This window comes from Mus caroli, chromosome 13, assembly GCF_900094665.2.
Source record: "Mus caroli chromosome 13, CAROLI_EIJ_v1.1, whole genome shotgun sequence".
NCBI classification, from domain to species: domain Eukaryota; kingdom Metazoa; phylum Chordata; class Mammalia; order Rodentia; family Muridae; genus Mus; species Mus caroli.
In genome coordinates this window covers 65,574,529-65,588,010 of record NC_034582.1, presented here as the reverse complement: position 1 = coordinate 65,588,010, position 13,482 = coordinate 65,574,529, and positions in this window count along the sequence as shown.

Sequence of the window (13,482 nt, the reverse complement as noted above, 5' to 3'; positions counted from 1 at the left end):
CCTACTTCAGGCTTGTGGGAGGCTACACCTCTTCACAAAGATGTGCCCACAGGCTAACCTGGTATAGACAACTCACTTCCCAGGTGATCCTAGGCTATGCTGATTTGACAACTAAAATAACCAGTCTCTTCTTCAGTAGAGTAGTTTGTAGTCAGTTGTCTATACTCCTGTAACTCCCCCACCTTTTAAGTAACTCTATGCTTCATCAAATTAGACCTGGGGAGGCTGTTTCCTTTGTCTGTCATTGCTCTGTCTGTGTGAATATATACCCTCACAGGAAACACACACAACACTTATACCTGCAATGTTGTGGGAGGTGATATTCATTAGACAAACCTGGTTTGCTTGTTACAATTCTGAACAGAGATTATTGGCCTTGCGCCAGTATTTGAACTCCTTAGTATTTAAAACAGCTTCCAGTCATAGTCTCTGTCCTGCTCAGCAGGATAAAAGAATGCCTATACCAGGTTACCCTTCACCCTGTTTCCAACATGCCTCCCATGCTTTATCCAGGGGCCCCCACTGAGAGGCTATGGCTTGTGCTACCCACTTTCTTTCTTTGTCCTTCCCTGATTCCCAATGCAAGTAAAGCTACAGAAGTAACTTAAAACCACTTTAGAAAACACAAGAACATAAATAGAAAGTTGTTGATTTTGATGAAATGTGTGACGATAGTAACTAATAAAACACTGTCACTCTGAAAAATATAAAAATTGAGAGCAGCATTTTCTAAAGATTTTTTTTATTATTATTATTTGAAGTCTGGTGTGATTTCTACCTACAATTTGTGTTAGAGGACTCAGTAGCAGATCCCTCAATGTCTACCACCCTAGTCCAGAGAAATCCAGATACTGGTTGTGCCTGCTAGAACATATCTCTCACCTGTAGAGTATGGTGTGTTTTAGATTCACTGTACCATGATCATTTGAAGCCTAATACCTTCATCCACCTCATGCTGATTCCACCTCGTGCTGAAAACAATGAGATAAATAGTTCTTGAGTTGGAGGGCCCTCACAGTGTATACAGACATGTTTCTCCTCCCTTATTTCCTGAGCCTTGTCATGCTTTTCCCCAGTGCCCCACCGGACACTCTTTCCTCCACCCACATCCACAGGTCAGGACCTGAGATGGTTAATCATCTTTGTCACCTTGCCTGTACTGGGAATCACCTGGGAGACACAGCTCTGTGAGAGGATCTTCCAGAGAGGTTTGATTGAGGGAAGACCTTCCCTGAATGTAGTAGCAGTCACCATTCTGTGAGCAAAGATGTGAATGGAATAAAAAGAAGAGAGTTGAGCACTCATCACTCCGTGTCTCCTACTGTAGGCACAATGTTACACTACGGGTACCACACCTTTGCAGGTAGACATGTGTCTACTGGATGCCTGGACTATGCTCATGGTGACTTCAGGTGACTGTCTGTCTAGTCAAGATCTCTGTGATGCTCTTGCATTAAACAGAAACCTGTGTTTTGATGTGGCCCCCAGATGACCTTCAGTGGCCCACTGTTTTGAAATCACTTGCAAATTTCCAAGTGATATTATAATTTTCTGTGTGTTTGGCAAGTAAAGATGGTGCAACACTTAGCAAGCAGGTGGCATGGAAGCTTTTGTAGACAGGGACACATTAGGTTGCCATACAGCTCCTAGTGGCCAGTGTACATCCTGGCCATCTGACTTGTGGGAGATCATAGGATCAATGGCATTGTTCCTAGTCTGGCCCAACCCCACAGCCCTCATATAAGCCCTTCCCATAGGGCCCATGGGCCTGACACTTCAGTACCAATTCTCATCTTCCCTTCCTTATGAAGGATGCAGAGCAGGCCATTCTGGACCATGCTTTCATGTCAGTAGAAACAGATGAACGGATTTCCTGCGGGTGGCTAGGATTGCCGTTTTCTTTTCAATGATAAGCTGTGTGTTCCTCTTTCTACTATGTCTGAACTGTCATGAAAGGGAGAACAGTAAAGCTTATGCCAAAAAGTATGGTTTTTATTTTAATTATTAGCTTTGTCCTTTTTCATGAGAAATTTTATTTCCCACCCCAAATCTAATAGCTACGCCAGGTTTAAAGTCAAGTTTTCCAAATATTCCTTTCAAGCATCAAAGGGAAGCTGGAAGCCACATTCAATAATCACTAATTACTAAAAGAAAAATGGTGTGTTTGCATTTTAGAAAATCAGGTCTGTGCATTAGTATTCCTCTGGGAAAGAAGAAGACTGGCAACATTGCGCTATAGCCTCAAGAGTTCATATTTGGCAGCAATAGCCTGGGTGTTTGAAAGTGCTGTACAAAGAGACTCCTGAGGTAGCCCCAGCTCATGTATGCAAACTTTGCTGAAGTATTTCACAACAGTGGCTATGCCATCATCTTGTTCCATGGGCCTCTGTGCTTCACTACCCTTGGAGTGAAAGCAAACTGTACAAGCACAGATGTCTCTGATGTCACACTAAATTGGAAAGCCAATCAAGTGACATAAATTCCTCTAACTTTGATCATATCAAAGCAGGTTCAGACTGTATGGAGGCACATGTTTTATGCCTGTCCGAGTTGGTCACCTAACTTCCCTGTTTGTTCCCTCTGCAGAGAGCACTGCCAGGGTAGGCTTATGTGATCGCTTGGCTGCCTAGCTGGTTAAATGGTTGGACGCTAATTGCAGTGAACCTAAATCCATTCCTGCCATCAGAACACCAATTGGGAGGCAGCGGAGTGGTCTGGGTAGCTCAGAGCTGTCTTATGTCTGCGAAGAAGTCCTCAGCATCTGCAAATTTTGTTCTTGTCATTATATGAGCAAAGTCCTTGGTAAAAGCAAAATAAAGCTCCGGAGGATGGCTGACCTTGGCTCTTTTCTCTCCCCACCTGGAGGTCGACCTTGGATTCCTCATGACCAGAGCCCCGGGTCCTCCTCCCACAGGCTGTATCATCTGACAGACTCTCCTTATTCCCTCAGTTCACTGGGCCCAGTAGGTTGCTAAGCAGAAGCAGCTGGTTTCTAGAAGTGGATGATGAGGGCTGCTGGCCAGCACCTCCTCCATACCTCTTAGGGTAGGAGCAGCCAGTGATCTGAACGGGGGCCTTATGCAGCAGGCAGCTGATCATCACTGTAAACACCAAATCCACCATAGCAACAGCCAGTCATGTGAGCAACAGGGTAGTGAGGGGAAGGTGCCTGGCTCCTGTTCTCACCTGAATGTAGCCTAGGTGTAACGAACTGCCCCAACTTGGAAGGGGTCCCTCTTATCCAGGCACTGTGCCAAGTTCTCTGTGAGCCTAATCTGGTTTATGTCTCACAAGACCTACTGAGGCATGCACACAAAGACACCAGCTCTTCCATGGTAAAGTGACTTATTAAACTGATCACCAATCAAGGGCAGAGCTGGGGGGGGGGGAATGGGTGTGAAATCATGTGTCTGACTTTCTGAGTGCCACATAGAAGAAACACAGCTAATATTCCATATTTGCTGTTCCTCTAATACCCGAACTTTCTTTCTGAAAGTTTCAGCTCAGCCCGTTCAGTTCTCTACAGTGCCATCGATAATGACTTTACCAGACCCATAGTAATTGATTGTGTCGGGTCTCACACCTGTCCTAGTGGAGCACTGAGTTTCCTACGGTTTTGGTGTACCCCACCTCTGATGTTATGCTCTGAGGATCCTGCAGTCCTAGAAGACAAGGATGGTATAATGTTCTGAGCAAATTGTCATCAGGTTGAGAAATACTGTTTAAAGGGTTTGTACAAGGAAATGAAGGTAGAAACAGAGAAAGAAGGTGTAAGTGTCTATTGTTTGCCAAAGAATGATACCCATACCCATAAAGTATGAAAAGGCAAGGAGCATTTTATTCTGAAGAAGACCAGCACGGGATGGGGGGGGTTCCTTATTCCAAAATGGAGAGTCAACCAAGTGAGTTCACAGACTCGATTTAAAAGGCACATTGGATTCTGGGGTAGATGAGCTCTATCCCACACTATCCCTAGGCATCACAGAACCATTATCTGGGGTGAAACTTGGAGTCTGGGGTTTTTCCTATTAGTAATTGACTTGCCTGGGCTTGCCTGGACTTGTCCAGTTCTTAGGCCTAGTCTCCTTAACTGCCGATTTGAAGCCTGTCATGGAGTCAGCCCAAAGGGAAACATTGTATCATTTTTTGTTTAAAGTAACTATGTTATCAGTCAAATAGCACTACTAATCTCTTCTATTACTTTTATTTTCTTCATCTTTGTATAGGTGTAGAAATTCAACAGGCTTTCTGTCTCAACTGAGGTCCTGAAACTAGAACAAACATATCCCAGTAATGCCAGCTTCTAAAGGGAAACACAGAATGGTGTGGGGGTGGGGTGCATTTGGCAGCCCAAAAGCTGGCTCAGAAACTTTGCACTCATTCAGCTCCAGAATATATAAGAAAATGTTAAAGATTTACAAGGGGGAAAAAAATTAAGTGTTTACCCAGCAATGTTATTGCAGAACTCTGCATTCCATTCTCACCTCAAAATAAACAAGGCTTTTGCAGAGAAGCCATCAGACAGTGAGGATGGCCCAGTGGGGGGTGGGGGCAGGGGTCATGCTACACCCATTCCTAGGGCTTGAGGGTATCAGAGAAGCCTAAGACCTCTCAGAAGCTCTAGGGGTGCTCTGCATAGGGAGACTTCAGTGCTTCCTTTGGGGGGTCTATGAGAGACCAAGTTCAATATAAGATTCTGCTCTGACAAGGGAAATGTAGCCAATAAAAATGGTATCCCTGCTTTCAACTGAGGACATGCTCTTGGATTCGTCATCAAATACCTTCCCAGAGCCCATGCAGGTACTACAAGAGAAACTGGGTTGATATATTGGCAGAAAAGCTTAATAAAAGCACTCTAGAGAAAGATTCCATCAGAAAGGAACCATAAGCATCCTAGAGTGGAAGTTGAGGGTGCCACAGTCATGGAGGAAAGAAAGGATTAGGTGACACAGAGGAGATTCAGGCTCAGAGGGATACAGTAAGCTTCCAAACACCTCTCAAGAGACTGTCATCTCACTTCCTTCTTAGGGCAGGGTTCATGCTCCAAGTCACAGCTCATCAGTCTCCCAGAAAATGCACACACTGCAGGACATTGCTCACCTGCTTCCCAAAGCCTGGTGCACACCACAGGTCACAGCTCACCTGCTTCCCAGAGCATGGTGCACACTGCAGGACATAGCTCACCTGACTCAGAGCATGGTGAACACTGCAGGCCATAGCTCACCCGCTTCCCAGAGTATGTGCACACTTAAGGCCACAACTCACCTGCTTACCAGAGCATGTGCACACTGCAGGCCATAGGTCACCTGAGTCACAAAGCATGGTGCACACTCCAGGTCATAGCTGCCCCTTCCAGCTGGCCTGCAGATTCTTCTCACTTTATCATGTCCCTCACTCTAGAGAAGTACTTGGGAAAGCTCATCCCTGCCTCAAAATCCCCAACCCTGAGGTAGCCTGTTCCAAAAAAAAGAAAAAGAAAAAAAGTGTTCAGAATGTGTGATGGTATGTATATGCTTCTCCCAGAGAGTAGCAAAATTAGGTGTGGCCCTGTTGGAATAGGTGTGTCACTGTGGATGTGAGTGTTACGATCCTACCTCTACCTGCCTGAAATCCAGTATTCTGCCAGCAGCCTTCAGATGAAGATGTAGTAGAACCCAAGAACCCTCAGCTCCTCCTGTACCATGCCTTCCTGGATGCTGCCATATTTTCACCTTGATGATAATGGACTGAACCTCTGAACCTGTAAGCCAGACCCAATTAAATGTTGTCTTTTATGAGTTGCCTTGATTGTAGTATCTGTTAATAGCAGTAAAACCCTAAGACAGAATGGCAACGGAATTTGAAGAGATGGTGTAAAACAGCCTTGACTTTCTAAATTGATGAAAAATTTCAGCTTACGTACACAGTATGTAACTCAAGAGAATGACAGCCAAACGTGCTAGCAACCCCTGGAAGTCTGAATGCTCCTCCCTCGATTGCTATCTGAACAGGGATGCTAAGTAGACACACACCTTTGCAGGGACTTGCACAGGTTGGGCTACAACCTGTGAAGTCCTGAAGCAGGCATGCTCAGAAGCTAGCAATGCTTCAGGATAGAACCTGCCAAGGTTCTCTCAGTGCTTTCTATCAAAAATAGAGTCTTTAAATGAATTTACAAAATAATTTGCAACCTTCCCATGAATATGCCTCTTGGCTCTGTAGTACAAAGCCCTGATTCCCATAAACCCATGCTGGAGTTGTGGAACCCTCTCTCCTTTGAAACACTTTCCTTCAGGGTAGAGTCTCACCTACAGTGGAGGGTGAGCTCACACCTATGCCTCCAGACAAGGTCCCTGACTTAGAAGACAGATGCCATCTGAGAAAGGCTTGGGAAAATACAGTAGACACAGCTACAGATCCGGAATCAGTTGAACTCCTGAAGACTGAGGTGAGCAATGTGCCAGCTGTATTTCAACCAACTAATCTTTAGTCCATGACAGAGGAAGATACATCAGAGGCACCCCAATCGTTTGCAACACTACACTGTGCCTTCCAAGACAGGACATGAGGCTGGAGACGCTACTGTGTTGACTGCGCTTGTCACTGCCAAAGTATCCAGGATGTCTGGAGTAAAGACTTCGCCAGACAATGGAGCAGGGAGAAGCAAATTATCCTTGAGAACAGTGGCCTCTGAGAGGGAAAGGAATTCCACCAAGGGCAAGGAAACAGTTTCAAGGGTAGACTCCGACCTCACTATCTCCTGTCTCTGTGTAGGCAACCCTGGAACCAGACCAGGTGCCGCACAAAGCTTGCATTATCATCTCAACCCCCTCCCCCTTTACGGACACGTTTCTCTAAGTGTGCTCTTTCCTTGCTAAGATGCATTAAACCCTATTAGGAGGTTTTGCTGCTTCTTGGATGATACGAGTCCCTAGAATCACAAAACTTAATCCTCTACTTCCCATTATAAGAGTATAACTTTCACGCCTGTTCTTGTGTGTAGAGGTGCATAATTGCCAGAAGTTTCTTCCTGAGTCTCCTCTCTCTCTACCCTTTATCCGTCAGTCTAGCTGAATGTTCTCCTCCAGTCCCTTCTCCAGATCTGCAGTAGGTCTCTTTTAGAAGCTGTTAGTTTAATGTTAGCATGAGGTTATTATATGATTATAGATATATTATCATATTAAATACGATATATTAAATAAGATATATGAACTATAAGAAATCGAAGGACCTGTTCTGTTTATATTGCCTTGGGGTGTTCCCTCTTTACCTACCTGTCTGTTGGGTTTATAATTTGCTGTATGAACGAATCATGGACCCTACACTTCACAGCAAGAGTCCAGGGAAACAGTGTTGTCAAAGAGAAAGAACCAAAGGCTATTCTCTACAGAAACTATTGTTCTTAGCCAGATGCTCTATCCCAGACATTTTGAGACTCTGTCTAGGCTTCGTAGGAGACTCAGTTATCTTCCTGAGAAAGTTACAGGGCTGGAAGGACAGCCCACATCAGGATGGTCAAGGTCACAGGAAATAGCCATGCCCTCTCCTTGTTAGTCTTCTTGTCTCTGCTCCTCCAGGCATCCCTCTCTGCCCTTTGCACTTGTAAGTCTCTTTTACAAACATGTGGAAGTAACACTATTAACTCTCAGAACCACTTAAGAAAAACCAGATACTCCACTAACCTCTACAAGTTACCCATTACCTCTTTGTCCCTTATCTGGAACCACCGGGCTAGCCCGTGTTTTCTTTAGCACAATATTCTAATGGAATCTTGGATCTCTCATGCCTGCCTGACCATTTCCTAAACCATCAAACATGGTCTCAATGATAAGACCCTCGGAGGAACTGCTACTCTGAGAAACCACCCTATGACTCTACCCAACTCCTCCCAACCCCACGCTTCTTCTCCTGCTGGGCTCTGGGACCTTCCTGGGACAGTCAGTGTTTCTATTCTGACTCACATGCAATTCCAACTGCAAGCATCCCCACTTCTTCCTGTTGTCTGAAGTAAGAAAGGCCACCTGGATGGAAAGGTATTCCCAGGGGTAATGGAAGGTAGGAGGAGATTCACGCTTCCATTTTCTCTTTCTAGCACTTTATGTGGCACTTACCTTCTGCTGGCCCTTCTGGAGATGTCTTCAGGACTACACGGGTTCTTCCCGAGCTGTCTGCTTAGTACAAAGCTGAAGGCTTTCAGAGTAGAAGCCATGGGTCCTGCTCACGTCTTCTGCCACCTCATCTTGCTGTTTCCTTCATGATTATCACTATTAATGAACCTGCACCTCAACTCCCTGCTCTCTTGAGAACCCAAGCTAAGACCAAATCATTTCCTGGTGATGCAAAGGTCCAGTCTCAGCTGTGAGGTGCTTCAGGGCCACACAGACTGATCTGACCAACACCGTGGTGGAATGTACCTGTTTCCCTGGCCGTCCCTCAAATTCCAGCCTGCCACAGAGACAGAGGAGGGAGCCTCACTAGCTCCACCATTCTCAGCCTGACCACAGATGCTGGAGCTGTGAGAGAATGGACTCCTGCCATTTAACCCACATGTGGTGTTTTGTTACGGCAGCACATGTTGATGCACCCAGCTCCTCAGAGAAGGAAACTGAAGACCTGAGGGATGAATTATCATGGTCTGGGCACACGGCCAAGGAAGGACTGGGCTACAAATTCTCTCTATTTCAGCTGACATGCAAATAGCCAATTAAGCTGAAGTGGGGTAGAAGCATTCAATTCCTATGAACTTTAGATAAAATCACTTGATTTTACGTTAAGGATTTCAATCCACTTTAATTAGACTTTTGTACAAGGTGAGGGATAGCGATCTGGTTTGATTCTTCTGTGTATAGGTAACGAGTTTAAGGTATAAAGAAAGAGTGCTGTGTGTACACAAAGAACTTTTGTTAAGATGTGAAAGATGGTGCCATTTTCAGGACAATGGGTGGAACTGGACACCATCTTGTTAAGCACACTAAGCCAGTTAAGAGGGCAGGACAATACTCACATGATACATCTGAGCCAGAATATCACAATGAATTCCATTATTTTGAAAACTACTTTTAAAACGTAAATTTTAAAACAGCACAATATTCTAGCTGATTCATTCACATTTAGTTTTTTAGCTTTAAAGTAAACTTTAGAAGAATTTTGGAGCCAAGGCTGTAACTCAGTGGAAAAACACTTGCTGGACATGTGTGAGGCCCTGGTTTCAGCCCAATGGCAAAAACAAACAAACAATAAATAAAAATCTGTCTTGATTTCATTCTTTAATGGGTTTCAAACCTTTGCTTGTGTATACTGTTAGACTTTAGACTTTACAAAGATACTCCTGGAGACTCTTCAAACCAGTTTCCCCCATGTAACTAGGCTGTCCTACTGTGCTGACTTATTAAGTAGGAAATTGATACAAAAACTAAAACGTCATGTATATGTATATGTATATGTATATATTATAATCAAACCCATATCTTTGTATACTACCTTAAAATTAATGTAAAGTCCTCAAAGAGAGAGGAGAGACAGAAAGAAAGGAGAGAGAAAAATGAGAGATAAAGGAGAAAGAGGAGAGAGAGAGAGAAAGAGAGAAAGAGAGAGATTGGCAAGGAAATGAAAACAGAAAGCCCCCAGGGTCTAAAGTACACACTCCTGGGATCCAACCTGCTTTGCCATTTCCACCTTCCATCCCAGGATGGAAGAAATTTCCCTGGATACATGCTATTCTTTGAAAAATGTACTCTCTTGATTGACAAAGATAACAAATGCCTGTGGATGCCATCAGTCTCTGCAGTTCACTTAAACCAATGAAAAGGCCTGAAGCTGCCGGTTTCTAACAACACAGTTGCTGGGTGAATTTCCTGCAGGCACTCCAGCCAGGACTGAGCTCCACAATTTCCTTCTGCTTGTGCTTCCTTTTCCTACAGTCAGACATGATCAGGGGCTGATAATATCTTTAAAGTTTCATTATTTTAAGTGCAAGGGCTCAACAAGCGACAGGACCACACTGCAAAGAGCCCAGGTCTAAAGAGGTATCGCAGGAAAACCAATAGCACCAGATACGCCTGAAGTAAATGAGCAGGCCTGTAAGCAAAGAACAAGGCCGAAACAGCCTAAGGCTAAGCACAATATTCAGTTATTTCTTCTTCCTCTTCCTCTCCTCCTCCTCCTCCTCCTCTTTCTTCTTCTTTTTCATTTTGCTACTAGGTATATGTTACATCTCAGCACAATAAGAAAAAAAAAAGGAGCAACTTCCAGATTTCAGTGTGCACTTTGCTGACTACCTGTGAGCTATGGGATGCACATCCTGTTTGCAGAGACTCTTCAGATGGATGCCCTTGGACTTGGAACTTTTAGATCTTGGAGAAAGAACAGGTCACTGGTATGCTGAGTGGAGCAGGCACGGGTCTTCTGAGGACAGCCCCCACGTGTCTAAACTTCTGTGACATAAACACACAATGCTGTTTGTTTACTAAAGTTTCACACTTGCTTCCATCCCTAGCCAGCATCCCTGGTGTTGGAGCAGAAGACAGAGCCATGGACCTTCAATGCAATCTAGCACAGCATTTCCTAAGGGAACAATGAGCAAGTATGAGTCTCCTGTGTTCCCGGTGAGATGTTCTCTGTCTAGTGAATCAGGTGCTAGCCAACGCTGGGCTTTCCTTTCATCAGACAGCAGGAGGGCTCCTGCTCTAGTATCTCACCTGGTTGCATTTCTGTAATTTATTTGATCACAAATTGCTTTAATGAAGAAATGACTCCCAGGAGTCCTGACTGGGAGGATTGTAGATCTTAAGGTTCCTTGGAAGAGGAACTTGAATGCAGTTCATGGAGTTCAAATTCACCAAAGAACTTTTTTTTAAAAAAAGATTTTTTTTTAATTTTATGTATGTGAGTATACTGTTGTTGTCTTCAGACACACCAGGAAAGGGCATTGGATCCTATTACAAATGGTTGTGAGCCACCATGTGGCTACTGGGAATTGAACTCAGGACCCTTTGGAAGAGCAGCCAGTGCTCTTAACTGTTGAGCCATCTCTCCAGCCCCTACCTAAGAAGTTTTAAATCAAAGATAAACAAACTCAACAAGGCATAGAAAATCCAAACAAAATTGGGCACAGGCCAGGGCATGCTCACGTGGATGACTAAACATGGAATCCCAGGAACAGAGCAACATATGGATCACACATCCTCTATAACTCCTTACCCACCATTCACATCCAAGTCACTCGTAGGTAGGCGATCTAGGACATTCCCAAGATATAAGAACATTCTCCAGAAGAAACCAGCATTTTGCTCAAACAAGAAAACAAACCCCACAAAACCCAACAAAACAACAACAACAACAACAGCAAAAACAAACCTGGTGAGTGTGGATGCTCTGATTGGCAACCTAAGTCACATTATTTATTTCACTGAATGGAAGCCAGACTGTCAATGTAGTGATTCCCCTAAACTTCCTCATTTCATAGCAATAAAATAGCAATCTTGAGCCATGCATTTGACACAAGAATTCATTGGCAAAGACTTAAGCAGCATCAAGAAGCCTGCTTCTTTCTCCCAGTGATGATTTCTAGCAGTCAGGTGAACATTCCCAGAAAGCTGTACTGCATCGCATAGTCTACCTCTGTCTCATAGAATTGTTCTCTTGACCATAACAATCTTTCAAGGGGCAAGGGGATGAAGGAATGTACTTTCGTTTGAGGTAGCTACATACATAAAGAATTGAAAACAAGGTTCCTAAGCCAGACATGTTGGCGTATGCCTTTAATCCCAGCACTTGGGAGGCAGAGGCAGGCAGATTTCTGAGTTCCAGGCCATCCTGGTCTACAAAGTGAGTTCCAGGACAGCCAGGGCTACACAGAGAAACCTTGTCTCAAAAAACAAAAACAAAACAACTAAACCAACCAACCAAACAAAAAACCCAAACAACAACAAAAATGAGGTTCCTATGACTTGGACAGAAAGATGCCTCTCATCTCTTTTGATTTATTTATTTTGGTTTGCTTGAAAATGTTGATTTTGGACAAACACATAAGCATTTTCAATATTGCCGTACCTTGGCGACTAGTAAACTTCTGTTCAAGAGCTGAGTGTCAGACACAAGCCGACTTCGCCCCTCTAAAATGCACCAACAGCCCCAGTGCTTGTGGGAAGCCTGTTCTCCCTTTGCGTGTCTCTTCCGGTTGCCACACAAAATGTCTGTAGCTGGGGAGGGTCCGCTGTACCTCTCCAGACAGACAGTATAGCCCTGCCCACCAGCAGCTCTTTGCCAGGTTGTTGAGAAGCCTCCACCACAATTTTCAGAGATGAGCCAGCCACCTTCCTGGCAGTTCCCATGTTAACTCTGCAGGTTTGTGGTGGGCATCTATCAGTTTTCAGCATGGTCCATGCTGGGTATAAGCCTTAGAGGGCCTGGTGTGTAACTTGTGTAAACCTACAGTTATTCAGTGACAGGGTAGTCACTGGAACAGTGGGAAAGACTACTTGGGGTGAGAAATCACTCATGTAACAAGTAAATGATCAACCCAGCTTTGAGTAGTACCCGTCTCTTGGGTGTCCTAATGTTTTTGAACCAATGAGCCAGCTGTGGCTAACTAAGGTAGGAGGCTCTCTTTCACAAGGTCCATGCCTGTGGGCTTGAGAAGCCAGCATCAGTGTGCTACGCCATAGACTTCTCCTCTCACATATGGGTGTCTTCACCCTGTAGGGTGCACTAAAATCCCATACGTGCACTGGGGAGATGGCACCTCCGCTTAAGTGCTTATGTGTGAGTGTGGGAGCCACAGTTCAGATCCCCGTGAGTCCATGTGAATGTCAGGTGGATGTGATATTCATGAATTACCAATGAATTTCCATATTGATTCATGAATTTCTGTGTTTCTCCCTGGTCCATAAAGATTAGTTCTGGATGTAAAACATCATGATAAAGTGGTCGTTCGAGCCATGAGATTGACGGGCAGGGCTTGCATGTGCAGCAAAGGCATCCATGTGCATAGGATCTTCGATTGACCTCTGAGTAACACTATCATGTGAGTCTCCAGGCTCTGCTACATAGAGAACCCTCTATGACATTGTCCTCAAGAGAACAGGAGTGACAAACTAGGGCCTCTTTGCTGACAAAGTTGAAAAGGATCATAGCTGATCTCATGGATTCCGAAAATCTCAGTGCTCCATGTGCTGGGGTGGGTAAGAGGGCTACCACAAGCACAACAAGGGCATTCTGTCCATGTGCACTTACCAGAACTGATTCCTTCAGTAGACACAACCTTCCAAAGGACCCTGTCCCTCTGGGTGCCCATCTGCCTTGGTTTAACTCTGTGGCTATAGGAATGGAGGCGGGGTCACTGAGCATCTGGGTATGTTGGCATTGTGTAGTTTTGGCTTGGGGAGGGGGTTGAACACTCAACCCCCCTTTTCTAAGAAATTCTCCATAAAATCTATTTGTATATTTCAGTAATCCTTAATGGATATGTATTTGAGCCAGATTTAACGGTTTTATTTCCATTAT